A 13,893-nucleotide genomic window follows, 5' to 3' on the forward strand; every position below is an offset into this window, starting at 1 on the left:
TTATTTCAAAGAATGTAGAAACTAAGGAAGTTTCGTAAAAATAAGTGACCGAAGAACTTACGGGAATACACTCGCCGGCATTCACGAGTTGCCTTAGCGCAGACCACTTAGAAAACATATAATTTTGCATCGTCGAACCGAAACCTTTTGGCTCTTTATTTTAGTAAATACTTTACGCACCGACCGAGAGTTCGCTTACGAAAAATACAATTCTCCGACGTTTCAAGTTCCTTACTATTAAAAGAGAGTTTTTGCTCTCTTAAGGTTTCTGTCTGGTCTCTGAGGAGAACCAACCCGTTCGAAGCAGCTGTCAGGCCAGTGAAACCTTATCAAAGATGGACCAAATCAGAAAGCGAATATATGGATTCCTGGCCAGCGTTCATGTTTTCTAAAGTGGTCCGCGCTAGGGCGACTCGTAAATGCCGGCGGGTGTATTCCCATAAGCTCTCTGGTCAACTTACCTTACGAAACCTTCAGAGTTTCTACATTCGGCTTTGACATAATGCTGAATCCACTTGATTTTTATAATTCCTTTGATTAAGTTGGTGGAAATGTCTGATTAGACAATGAGTCACACACAGCTAACGTCTTATAGTAATGAAACTCAAATTTCATTAGAATCTTTTCTTCAACGAGCCACAGTGAAGATAATCTTTATGCACGCGTCCGTTTAGTATTTTTTCCACTGTTGGAGAAGCGACGATCATTCGGCCACCACTTCTCCGCAGTCCACAATTATACTCGCACACCTGCCGGCCCCTGATATTATTCAATACCGTGTTGGAATGTATACGCATGCGACTGTCAATGCCGATCCTTTCCAATTCCCAACGCATAGTTCAGTGAGATACAAGTCGGGAACAGAATTCTTAGGACCACGGCTACGCCTCTTAGACAAGCAATGCGTGTTATTTTTCCACTGATTAAACATCGGATATTCTCGGCTTTTGAGAAACCAATCAGCTCTGTAGCTCCAGACACCTACATTAAGGTGGTTATCGAACTCCGAAAGACCGTTTTGTTTTTCCCACTGTGATCAACACTATTGACGATTGTTGGCCAAGAGCTTTCTAAAATCGTTGCCGAGCACACGCGACATCGCACGTGACCAAATGTGTTGATTCAGGAAAAGAAAAAAAAATAGATGTGGTATTACAGTCAGAATCTGAAATTTCTTGAGTGACTGGGTCTTCTCTGAGCAGAATTCATAAACAAGATTTGGAATATCGACACGTGCTTTGATGGGAAAAAGGACTAAACGTTGCTAAGCATTGACTGCTAACGAAAGTGAGAGGCAGAAAAGAGAGATTGTAGTACGCAACCGAAGAAAATGATAAAAGAAAATATCCGAGAGGAGAATTAGTTGGAATATTTCGTCCATATTCCAATTTATTTATTAATGTTACAAAAGTTTTGCCAGTGAGGGTTTTTTTTTTTTGTGCAGATCGCGGGAAGAACCCTCACTGGTGAAGCTCCGTATGCTGCAACATGTGGCTGCCTAACCACTTGGATTTAGTTTCTTTTGTGGTGGCGGTGAAAGAACTTTTATAATAACAAGTGATTTTTCAAGTTATATTGTAAAAGTCCTTTTGCTGTTATTACAAGAAAACCGTGCAAAATATTTATTGGAGAAAGTGTAGAGGGCACTGCAGAGAGAAAACACAAAACATATCACCTGATCTGTGCTTGACAGTTTTGCGAAATTTGAAGAGAGAGAGAGAGAGAGAGAGAGAGAGTGTGTCACTCATGTTGTAGGTGGAAAGGTTGATTATCTACACCGAATTTAGTTTATTGTAAAAAAATCGTGTTTTAGCTTTTAAAATAAACAATAAACTATTAACAATATTCATATTGTCGAACCAGGAAGAAATATAATTTTTTAAGGACACAATTTTGAATACATATGAGTATTATATTTTTCATACAGTATGATTTCTACAAATGCTTTCGGGTACAATAAAAACGTCGGCATTGTATATATAAAGGTCAGAAGGAATTATGAAGGCGACCACACCCGCTAACAGATATGAAAGAATTTTTTCTTTTATAGATTTTACTCTTAGTCCTTGTGGATTACATGACACGAACTGTTTTTTTTTTTTTTTTTATGAATATTTTGTGCTTGGCAACAGCAAATTTTCTGTAGTCGTTAAGCGAGCATTCGGAGAAATCCAAAGCGCTAATGAGTTTCTGTCTTTTGGCTCAAAGATCCGTCTGGCTTGTTCCGCGCACTACTGGCTGACGGGCACTACTAGCTATGCAAGTAAGTTTCTACTGTTCTGACCTCTGCTTCGTGCTCTATTTCTGTTCCCCCTCAAGGGTTGGTCAAAGGTGTCAAGAAGTTGTGTTCGCTTTGCCGCCAGACATGTAAGACTTTTCACGGTAAAGGTGTGCCCCAAGCAAAACACATAAAGATGAAAAACATAAAATGTTCTCCTGTTTCTTAATATATTGCACATGTGGGCGCACTGTTTTCGATTAGAAACAGAAAGAAATTTCCATATAAATTACAAATTTAACCAACATCCGTATTTTCTCTTGTCTTTCGTAACACATTATCTTATTATTATTGCGATGATGGGGTCTAATTTTTGAACTAAAATTGTCGGATTTAAACCAAAACTGAGATATGTCAACAGATTTTAAGTAAGATACAAAAAAGATCAAAATCTGTGCGGAGTTATGACCATAAGAAATTGACCGAAAGGGCAAATTCATCGAATGACAATTCGCCGAAAAGGCAATTCATGGAATAAAATTCATCACATAGCAAGTTAATGAATGACAGTTTATCAAAAAAGTCAATTCATCTAACAAACAATTCTGAATTGCAATTCGTCGAAGGACAATTTATCGTAAACATACAAATTTCCCAAACCACTTCAAGCCTCCAATGAGCAGCGTGGTGGTCTTACATCGGGGGATAAAAATTATTCACCGCCTTAAAGACATTCACAAACATCCGTGAATGACGACGGCGAGATCGAACCCGCAGCCTTGTTGGTTACTTCTCACTTTAGTTCTAATAAAATTATCTTATAACTTGCCTTTCGATAAATTGTCTTTTGGGGGATTTAGTGATGGATATTTTATTTATTTATTTATTTTTTTTAGGAACTGCCTTTCGGTGAATTGTCGTTCGATAAATTTATGAAGAAAGGTTGCGTGCAAATAAAACAACATTAATAGCAGCTTAATTATGTTAGAGAAAAGCATCTGAAATGAACGTGCTAACCTAAATAATACATTTCGAAATAGGGGAATAAATGCCGAGTTTTTAGTCATGAAAATTTGATACGGGTTGGAAACTTGCCCACAGTAATCACTTATAATTAAAAACAAGCCATTATTTTGAAGGAAGAGCATTGAAAGGACCAATATTGGTTATTAAAGTATTTAAAAGATGAAGATAAAATATCCATTTCTCACCAAGCAGGCAAACTCATTTTGCTCAGGTACCGAGGTTTCTGAGAAAAGAAGACAAGTTTGCTGAGTGTGCTCAGATTTGAACTCAGATACTCCTGCATCAGGAGAATCTGAGTTCAAAGCCAGGATCCCAAAGCGGGCTGTAACTTCATCTATTATTATTATTATTAGAGAGGAATATGCCTCCCTGTCCTGAATTGTTTGACAGAGGCATATTGCTGCAGTAAGATATAATTTCGGAAATGTTAGAAGTATTTTAAACGACCATGACGTGTTTTGTTTTTCAAAATGTCACTATATCGATGAGAACTTTCAACCCAATATTATCAACAAGATGTCCTTGAGATAAATGAGTTTGAAGTCAATCTCTTAAATTACTTTTTTTTCTCCTCGCGTTCTTTTATCGTATCCTGGTCTTCATTAGTCGAATATCTACGAAAGGCACAAATAAACTTGATGAAAGCTTCCGACGTGTTTTCTTCTGAGGATAACTTACGAGAGTGTTTAGGTCGGAATAGACTCGTAGATCGCGCACATAACATCATCATTCATTAATACTCATAATTTCATAACGTTGTGATAAAGATAGGAAACGACACAAGGGCCTGCAAAGCTGCATTGCTCCAATCAAAGCAGCGATTTCTTGAGGTAAACATTCCTCAGACTTCTGGTTAAAACAGTGGTACACTGCAGTCTACTTTAGCATCCGGATGGAAATATCATCCTTCAGACTGCTGTTCTGAAAAAAAAAGAAGTTGCACAGTAACAGGCTCTGAATTAGAGTTAAACACTTTCCAAAGAGATGGTATTACAGACTGTCAGACAGTCATCGATCAGTTAATGCTAGTGCAGTGAATCAACTGGTCCACCGAGATTAACTTTGACATCATTCAAATATAGAAACTTAGCAAAAAACGAAACCAGCTGAGAAACACTCAAACACATAACTGAAGAAACTTTAGGTGCGGTGTTAAGGTGTGGGAATGCTTTACTGGTTTAGATTAGGATCCCTTGTTGCCGTGGACATTTCGGATAAATCCTTATTATCAATGCTGTAGCTGTTCTACAGAAACGATCTTCAGGAATATCAGATGGCACCCCATTTCATTCAAGAGAATCTGGACCCGGTTTGAGGAAACTAGAATGCAAAGGTTAACATGGAGTCTCAATCTTCCGTGTTTGCAAAAAGTGACGACACCAACTAAGGCTTATTTCCTTCCATCTTTCCCAGCCACTCTACTTTATATTTTTTGGAGTAAACTGAATTGATTTGTCCTTCAATTCATAACAGGGAGGTCTATTCAAAACAAGCTGTTCTTGGAAGCAAAAAAAAGCCATTTTTTCCTCTTCGTACCATTGCCTCATTTCCGCTTGGCGTCGCCTGTACCCAGCACTTCTTCAAGCGATAGAAAAATCTCGCTTCACTGTTCTTATATATAATTCATTAGAGTAGTGATCAGATTTTTACAGTCGCAATAATCAATTTTATAGTGGCGTTTCACAGTAATGGACTATTTTTTTTTCAATGCATCAATTGATATCGCACGTCATCATTGGAAAGTAGGTTGTGTCCGTACAAAACTGATCACATTCAATTAGGTGACGATAGATATAAGAAATCGATCACAGCCAATTAAGACAAAATACACACTTATCAAAATGAGCGCAAAGAAATTTGAATGCTTAAAAACAGTCTGCTATAATGAAGAGCTATCGCCACTTACGTGAATTAATTTAGTTACAGTTTACTAGAACACGGTGATAAGCAACATCGCAACTAACTTTATCCAAACCAATTTGTCAAATTTTCGTAAGTGTTGCCATTTTTTAGGTCGAATCTAAATGTACACTTAGTTCTCAAAAGTTAAAGTGCACTTTAAGTGCTCCGGAAGATCGGAAAGGTGAAATCTTCCATAAAGATGAACTATAGGAAAGATGAAAGATGAAATATTAGGCGAAAATTGAGACATGGGGGGGGGGAGCTGAGAAAGTAGGCGGTAAACACGTGCCGTATAAGCAAACACATTAATCGCATGATCAGGTGAGTAACTTGCGTGGAAACACAGAATGATGCATCGTTCTAAACTTGTGCACTTTGTCGCTTCTCCACGTACACGCTGCACGTGGCAGGTTCCCAGAGAGGCACTGCGGAGGTTGCAACCATCTGGACGTTGTTCCGATGATCCATCTACTTCCGAGCGGAAGACATTTCCGCTGTCGTTTTTGGGTTATGAAAATTTCCCTTTTTTTTGTGCTGATGCAGCTCAGCAGACGGGCCTTCAACGACTCCGGAAAAAGAGAAAGAAAGAGAGAGGATGGAAGTTTTGTCTCTGGGGGGGGAGCTAGGTGAATGCTATGGGTCCTATCATACGCGCCCTGGGGTCGGAACTAGGCGACGTCGATTTACGAGTTGTTCTTGCCAATCACTGTTGACTTTCCGGAGAGTATCTTTTGCGGGCAGTCAGCATCCCTTTTAAAACCTCTTCCCTGCTTCTGACCTGCTGATACTAATCCCTCCTGATCGGAGATATGTTTGCTGACAATAATAAAAAATAAATAAAATTCCAAAAAGGCTTCGCGTGTTTGCCTTAAAATGTGCGAAGTTTTTCTAACGGAACTTGCAATAATATTATCATTCACCTGATGAAAATTGCAACTAAATGGTCGAAACGTCATCACATCGTTTATAGGGTTTTAAATTCTCATTTCTCAGGAGAAGGGGGAAATGCACGCACCTTGCAATGCGTCTTCACGACTCCTGTGTCGATTCTCTTGGTTTTCTGACGGTTCATCATTTTCTTTGCGCGAGCGAATAAAAAGTGGAGAATCCCAAAGATGATTCTCATTCTGACTAATATCCCAAGTTTCTGTTTAGCTGGAAAAGGAGGGGATGAGAGAGAAAGGAATTGATGACTTCTGTTCCGACTGCCACTATCTCCTTGATGCTAACCAATGGCAGCTCGAGTGATGCAGCACTGGCGGGAATCGATATTATTTTAGCGGTCATTTGTTATCATCTGCTTCTCTCTCTCTCTCTCTCTCTCCACACAGAACACTCCTTCGTTAGGTTGTGTTGTAACGTATTTCCAATTCTCCACGCAATATACGTCAATGCATCGGTAATATTTTTGGTGTCAAAATTTAGCCTTGGATAACTCGCTGCTAGAGGGCGCTACGAGTCGGACATGACAAACGAGCCGACTTCCTATGGAGATGTGTCTTAGTCTTCGCCCGACCTAACTCAAGTGTGCATTAAATAAATTCTAGGCCCTGGGGTTCTATCGTTGATCGCCAAATGGGTGTAACACCTTCGTGGTAATAATGATGAAAACGAGGCTATTGGGTTTGCTATAGTTGGCAAGTAATATATCCCATCCGACGCATTATTTCGCAAATACCGATAAATTAATTTGTATTAAACCATTTCGCTGACAAAAGAAGTCAATCGCAAACAATTCGGCGAAATACATCAACACCTATTCGACTGGTTTTGTCTGTTCATCCGTAAGCATATCAGGACGATAACTTTACTCGCTCTGGACAGATTGGATTCGAATTTAATGTTTGCGATCTCTCAAGTGAGATGCAGTCGTATCCATATTTGATTAACCTGACGTTGTATATAAATTCCAAATAATTTTACGACAGATTCCTGCGATCTTCCTTGAGGGATAAACATAGATGGAAACAGATATTCAACTGGAGGGAGTGTGATGATGATGAGTTTTAACACTTTCAGTAAATCCAAGGCCTCCTTTCTCCCAACATGCTGTTCTTAAGAGACCAAACATTACGAGATTATTACCAACTATTTTTTCTATCTAGTTTAGTAGTTCTCTACGGCACCACCGGGAGGCGTCATGTGAAATCTCTCTGTGTGCTGTTGTATATTTTATTCTTTCTATTTCATATTTTAAAGTTCTTGTAACGATGATAAATTGTAATTGGATAAATTCTACTTTTTTTAGTACTTCAGAACAGACATTAGAGGGAGTAGATGTTTGTAGAGTGATAAATGGTTACGGAGAGTGACGGCGATGTTCGATTTAAGTGATAAGTAGAATAGCATGTGTTTTCTTGAAGGAGGGAAAGATCGAAATGGGAAGAAGCAAAGTTAACTGCACTAAATTTTGAGAGGACTCCGTCGGTTTCAAAGTGGCGATGCTGACAAAAGAGGTCACGACAGTTGGGTTGCAACTGCATTAAGATCGCGGGCGAGAAGAGAGAGAGAGATGCTCTTGGCTGGACCAATTCCGAAAGTAACCTGTAGCACGAAGCCGTGTCGCCGCGCAAATCCAGCACGCACAGCGCTCCGCTGCCTGCCGAATGCGACGCTCACTTGTTATAGTGCGCGTCCGTGGAGCAGACACGCGCAAGTGTGCGTTCCTCAGGAAGGCCTTAATACTGCCGACTCGGGTTAGCGGTAACAGTCTTCGTGAGTCTCGGCATCCGACAGAGAAGGACGCTGTCTGTTGCAGGTAAGTGGGTGTGTGGCTTTGCTTTCGGGGGGTGGGAACGAGGGAGCGTTGCTGTAATGAAATCCCGGAGATCGATGCCTCGCATCGAAAGATGAACCGGATGATGGGAAGTCTTTGTGGCAATGCCGAGTTTCCTAAGAAGATGACTTTGGAAGCTGGGGGGGGAGGGGCGCTTCCAACGGATTAACCTGGTAGGCTGCGATACACCGGATTGATAGGAAAGATGATAGTCGGATTAGGCCTAACTGGAAACGAAAACACTTTGCATTAGTCTGCGGTGATCCCACCGTTGCGAGATCGCCCAGTCAGACTGGAAATGGAGTTTCGACACGGCAATTTGCAGTGATGACAAGCAGCAGGCGCTTTGCGTATTACGATGTCCATTCTCTGCAGAACTTTCTTTGCAAAACTAAACCGGAGGGGGTACAGAGGCTCGCGCTTTTGTTATCTGAATCAGACACCTCAGGTGGCACATCATTCCCTAAGAATCCACTTCCAACTTAGTAAATGGAGCAGCAGAACATCGCGGATTTTAAGGGAAATCTTTGTTGCGTTTTCTGTGGCTTCATCTTTGTCTTAAGTAAATTTCTTTGGCTTTGTCAAACAGAAGCCTTTCTGTCTTCTGTTTGCTAAGGCATCTTTATCATGTGAACGGTGTTGAAATTAGTATCTTTGGAATGATTAATGGTGACTGTCATTCATTACCTATAGGAACTCGCCCATAATGCACCAATTTTGGGATTTTGAAAATGTACCTCTGCCAAATGGGGTATCAAATAAAGAACTTCCGGCTTTCTTCACAAAATGTGAATAAAAGACTTCCTTTTTCTGTTATTATAGAACGTTATTTTTGTCATTTATAGGTGAGATTAGGAAAAGTGCCTAAAGATTTTTCAGTTGCTTATTCTTTAGTGAATTCTCTTACATGTGATCACTACTAAATTTAAATGAAACCAGCTTGCTTGTGTGTGTGAGTGAGAGAGAGAGAGAGAGAAAGAGAGAGAGAGAGAGTTACAGCTTCGTGTTTTTTTTTTCTCTTTATGATCTCGTCTCTTTGAAAATTCTCTTTTCCAACATGCGATTTTTTCTTTCTCTTTCTGTCTATCTGCGTGCTGTGTCGTGTTGCCGGGCATCAGGTCGTATACAGAAGTATCTCTCGTCTAAACTGCGTGCATTTGGCCGTAATGCGCATGCAGCTCGTGCGTCATCTCATCCATTTCCATCCCGTTACCGGGATTGAAAGAAAAGTTCGAAGCTGCACGAAGAAATTAGCACGTGGTCGCGTGGCCCCGGCTCGCAGGAGCGAAAGTGTGAATTATTAAACATAACAGCAGCAGCCAGTTCGACCTGGCGGGGCTACGGCACTAAAGTTCGGTTAGCAGCGATAAAGGAGGGTGCTTTGCTGGAACGAGCCGAAGGTTTTCTTCTTGATTAGAGTCGCGTGCAGTTGCGGTGGCCGCCAGAGGGCTGAGATTTCGGGGTGTAAAGAGTGATGATGATGGAGTGAGCAGCTAGACGGAAAGGTGTCGCTCCCTGCGACGTTTCTGTAATTGGATAATAGTCGAACAGCGGAAAAGGTTAAAGGTCATCCAGGTATGAAATGATAGCCAAACATCTGACAGTGTCGGACAGGAGGAAAAAAAAGAAAACGAACCAATGTTTAATTCAGGGTACGCAAACATCCCCCACCCGAATTTTGTCATCACGTAATAGTGACACTGTTTTCCTTTTTATCCAGCGAATGAAGTATCTTGATGCTGTTGGACGAATTTTACTGAAATTCGCGATCCTTGAATAATATGCTGAGCCATCCCAGTGTTTATTTCAATGACACCATCTGCAGGAACACAGTTTGGCAAAACATTTCGAAATGACATTATAAAACAAAAACCACGCTCTGATGTATGGAATTGTTTGTAATTGGTTATTAAAGTGTGAACTCGGTTTTGGTTTCGATCGGGACATTTTAATGATGGAAAATTCAACAAATGATACGAAATGAGAATTATAAATAATGCCCTTCTGACTGGATGGATTTTATTGAAATTGCTATTTACGATTATCGCTATTAAAATATAGAGGTTATTTTGGGGTCAAACGGACCATTTAAAAAGCCAAATGAGCCAAAACCAAATTATCTTTGGAACACATAAACCCAAAAACGGCACTAAATTCGACTATGTGAAAATGAGCGTCACTGCCGAGTTCTGGCTTTTAATAATTATTTCCTTATTTCTAATCATCTGTTCCGTTTTTACTTCAGAATGCCCTCTATTTGACTCATACTCACTAGAAAAATCCACAAAAAAAAAAAAAAACTTTAAGGTAATCTGAATCTGCATGCTCTGATATGTGTAGATTCAGACCAGAGAGTTTAATTCCCAGATAAATATTTATTCTTGTTTCTTAACCAAATCTTGTATTGACGATGTGCTAATTTGATTTTAATTCATAATTGTATGCTGTCACACTGTATTAATTATTGTATGTAACATAAGTATTCAGAATTCTCTAGAAGCCGTTCTGGTTGACTTACAACAGTCTATCAGCTCTCCAACCAACAGGTTTGACTTCCACCATGAATACGCATAGTTGAATGTGTTTGGCTGGTTGATGATTTCCTCGCTCGGGATGAGACTGATGCGCTACTTGGAGGCTGGAGATGGCTTGAAAGAGTTCCATGTTCAGTCTTTAGGACAGGTTAAGGGTTTTCTGATCATCAAGTTTAAAATAAACTAATTTTGGGACATTTTCTGATAACCTCTAGACACTGACAAGCCCATACTACAGTGAGTGGCGGTGACACCTTCTGGATCTGTCGATGTACAACGTAAGGAAGTCGCATCTTCGGAAAGATATCAGCGACACCCACATACCGTAGATTTCACATGACAAGACTCGTCTCGCAATAATGTAGCGATGCAAAGACAGAAGCACTTTTCCTCTTTTATAGACTCACGTTTCAGGAACAGACAAAAATCGAAGATCTAAAAAAAAACTCCAGCAAGAACCAAGCTGCTGAAGTGTTGATTGTTTCCGGATAGCCTTACGGGTGTTCTTCTTCTTCAGCATGATAATCTGCAGGGAAGAACAGTCAATGCCGAATCCTGTTGCTCGTTAACGAATATCTCTTAGTAAACATTTGTTGGACATCCGTCGATCATTTTTTCCCCTGATGTCGGTCATGTGACCTGGACCGATACATTAACGTGAAAAAACCTCCTGTAAGTCATTTCTAAGAAGATTTAGAGAGAAGAGGTTCTTGTTCTAGGCCTAGAAAAAGGGAAGAACACCAAGAAGAATCGCTTCTAGTGCTCCAAAGGAAACAAGATTCTTTTCCATCTGTCTTCTGTCTCTCTTGGCCGCCTACAGAGAGAGAGAGAGAGAGAAAGAAAGAGAGAAATTAAAGGAAGGGAAGAATCCACCGCATCTTATCTTAGTGGCGTGTAGGAAAACTTCCTACGAAGTAGAATGTGAGCACGCAACTCGCATTAGAGGAACGAGCAGTGCAAACAACAGCTTTTGGGCGAAGTGAGAAAATTCAGGTGCGCTGTAGATGTGTTAAATGCTGGCTTAAATACTTACTAAACCCACATTTACTTTAAACAGGATTTTTTTTCTATTAGAATTTGGATATAATTTAGTCGCTGTGATGAGGTCTGCTTGTTTTCAACTAAATACCATTTTAATTATTAAAAATGCTTTTCTGCGATATTACAATGGAAACAGTTTTAATGTTTGTTCTGAGAAACTTTTCCTTGTTCAAGCTGCGAGTTGCCGTTGTTGATGGCGAGAAAATCGCACTCTGATTAGCGTATAATCACCATTTTTCACTTTAACCAGCTCTCCGAGAACGAACTATCTTTCTCGGGCCCTTTCTCCTCTCTATTAACCAATGTGCTCCCGGTACCAAACCTGCAATATATAGCGCCATCTATCGTGGTTAGAGATGACGATCCAAAGAATATACGACACCCAGGAGACCTACACATCGCAATACGTATTGCTCAGTGTCGAGCTGTGCACATGAAGAGAACAGTAAATCAGGGCACTCTCGGAGATCTCTGGTTAAAACCGCACGCACACACACACACACACACACACACACACACACACACACACACACACACACACACACACACACACACACACACACACACACTTAGATATTTATCAGCGAGATAATACACTTATTTTTAACCTTGCAAATTTTCCAATGGGCAAGCCTCTCTCTCTCTCTCTCTATTCTTTATCGCTCTCTCATCTCTGTTTTTTTAATTCCTCTGTCACCACTATGTCTTCCGTTTCTTACTGCCCCAGGCTGCAAACGGCCAACAGCTCCTAATGTCAACAATATAAATCCTTATCTCTCATTCTTCTCAACCCTCGTCATACTTCATCAAATCCCTTGAGAAACTCCTTCTGTCTATTTAGGAAGGCAGTATTCAGTCTAGAATTAAAATGGGATCTGTGGGCTCTTCATAGTGAACAAAAGCAGATATATAGCACGCCATGGTTTTCGTTCCATAGCCCTTTTCATCTGTCTCTCTATCAATCCTGATTTCAAAAGAATTAAGTTAAAAAACAAAACTTCAAATTCTGCCTTGTAAACCTTTCTGCATCCTGAGCATCGATGCATGGGTGTAAATAGACAGACGAAACACGCAAGCGAGCAGATAAAAATAGAGATAAAGAAAAAGACGCTGTATGATGCCAGTAAAGGCAGCGCGTGTCATACTAACGAGGCCATTTCGAGATAAAAGAATTTTACTGTACAGTGTGTCGACCAATAGCAACACAGTAAACACCGAGATCGGATAGCTTTAATTAGTCTGTTTACAGAAAGTCTTTCTGGATCCTTGGAGTATTGACGTGATGGCAAATAGATGGAGATTGTCTCCAAGACTAATTACGGACAAACATACGCGACATTGGGGAGTTAACCGATCACGCCAAAACCTTGCAATCCCGTGTAGCTACCACTAAGCTCGCGCGTCATCTGCATCTATAATGGGTTTTGTTTCTCGGTCCCCCCCTCTCAGTGAAATGGTATCGTCCACCGCCAACAAACAATTGTCTCACATAACACTCTGTTCCCAATAATATTACCAGGCAATGCATATCCAGCCAAATCAAGCGATGTTGTTGTCGTTCAGAAGACGCCATCTTTCGTTAATCAGATTATTCAGACATTTGTTAGCCTTCCTCCGTACACACGGACATAAACACATTCGGGAGGTGAACTATTTGCTCCAACTGCTAAACCTTTAAAGGTGTCATTAAACACCATCGATTGGGCCTTTGATTAAAGATTTTAATAACACCGAGCGTGCAAGTATCCAACCCTAGGACGAACGTATTTGAACTTTAAGGGACATTAATCAGCTAATGAATGGGCAAGTAAAATGTCGTTCCGCGCATAGCTTAGAAAGTTGTGACGTAATTGGTTTGGCAGCGCACAGAACCCGGGTCCTGTTTGTTAAAGCGAGCCGGTAATAGTTGCTGTTGCTAATTGCAGTGTTGGACTTTGTGATCAAGCTAAGCATGCCAATGATTTAATTGGAGATGCCTTCAAGGACTTATAATTACAATCCTTAACTACAAACAGCCACCATAACGAACTTTACAATGGATCACTTCCCCCGAAGAACGTTGATGCAATTATGACCTTTGGTTATCCTTAATTATGTACTTCGGATGACGTCAACTGGCGATGATCTGAAATAATTAGCCCGAATAGAGAGGTAAACTGTTTTAAAGAATATTTTTTATTATCAAAGTCGAATAATAGTTTTTATCGGCAACTTCCAAAGTTACTATGGCGTGGTTATCTCAGCTAGTTCGCTAATGCTCTTGTTTAGAGTCAAAAATTCCCCACTTTTATCAACTACACATCAGCTTCCACCTACAATGAGAATTTAATAAACTTTGCTCCGAAGATTACGATCGCTCGCTTGGGGTTTGCGCATCAAAATATTCTCTGGGATTC

At 40.3% G+C, this 13,893-nt stretch overlaps 1 protein-coding gene across 1 annotated transcript in view; it reads left to right on the plus strand.

Moving 5' to 3' along the window:
* Positions 1–7,778: 7,778 nt before the first annotated feature.
* LOC150107940 (uncharacterized) overlaps positions 7,779–13,893 on the plus strand; it is an 89,046-nt gene continuing 82,931 nt past the window's right edge. Inside the window, exon 1 of the mRNA XM_090415469.1 lies at positions 7,779–7,904. The gene's annotated coding sequence lies outside the window, so the exon portion shown is untranslated. The remainder of the gene's footprint in view (positions 7,905–13,893) is intronic.

Source organism: Typopeltis vanoorti, chromosome 3 (assembly GCF_054136105.1).
Source record: "Typopeltis vanoorti isolate ZY-2024b chromosome 3, IOZ_Tvanoo_1.0, whole genome shotgun sequence".
Taxonomy (NCBI): Eukaryota; Metazoa; Arthropoda; class Arachnida; order Uropygi; family Thelyphonidae; genus Typopeltis; species Typopeltis vanoorti.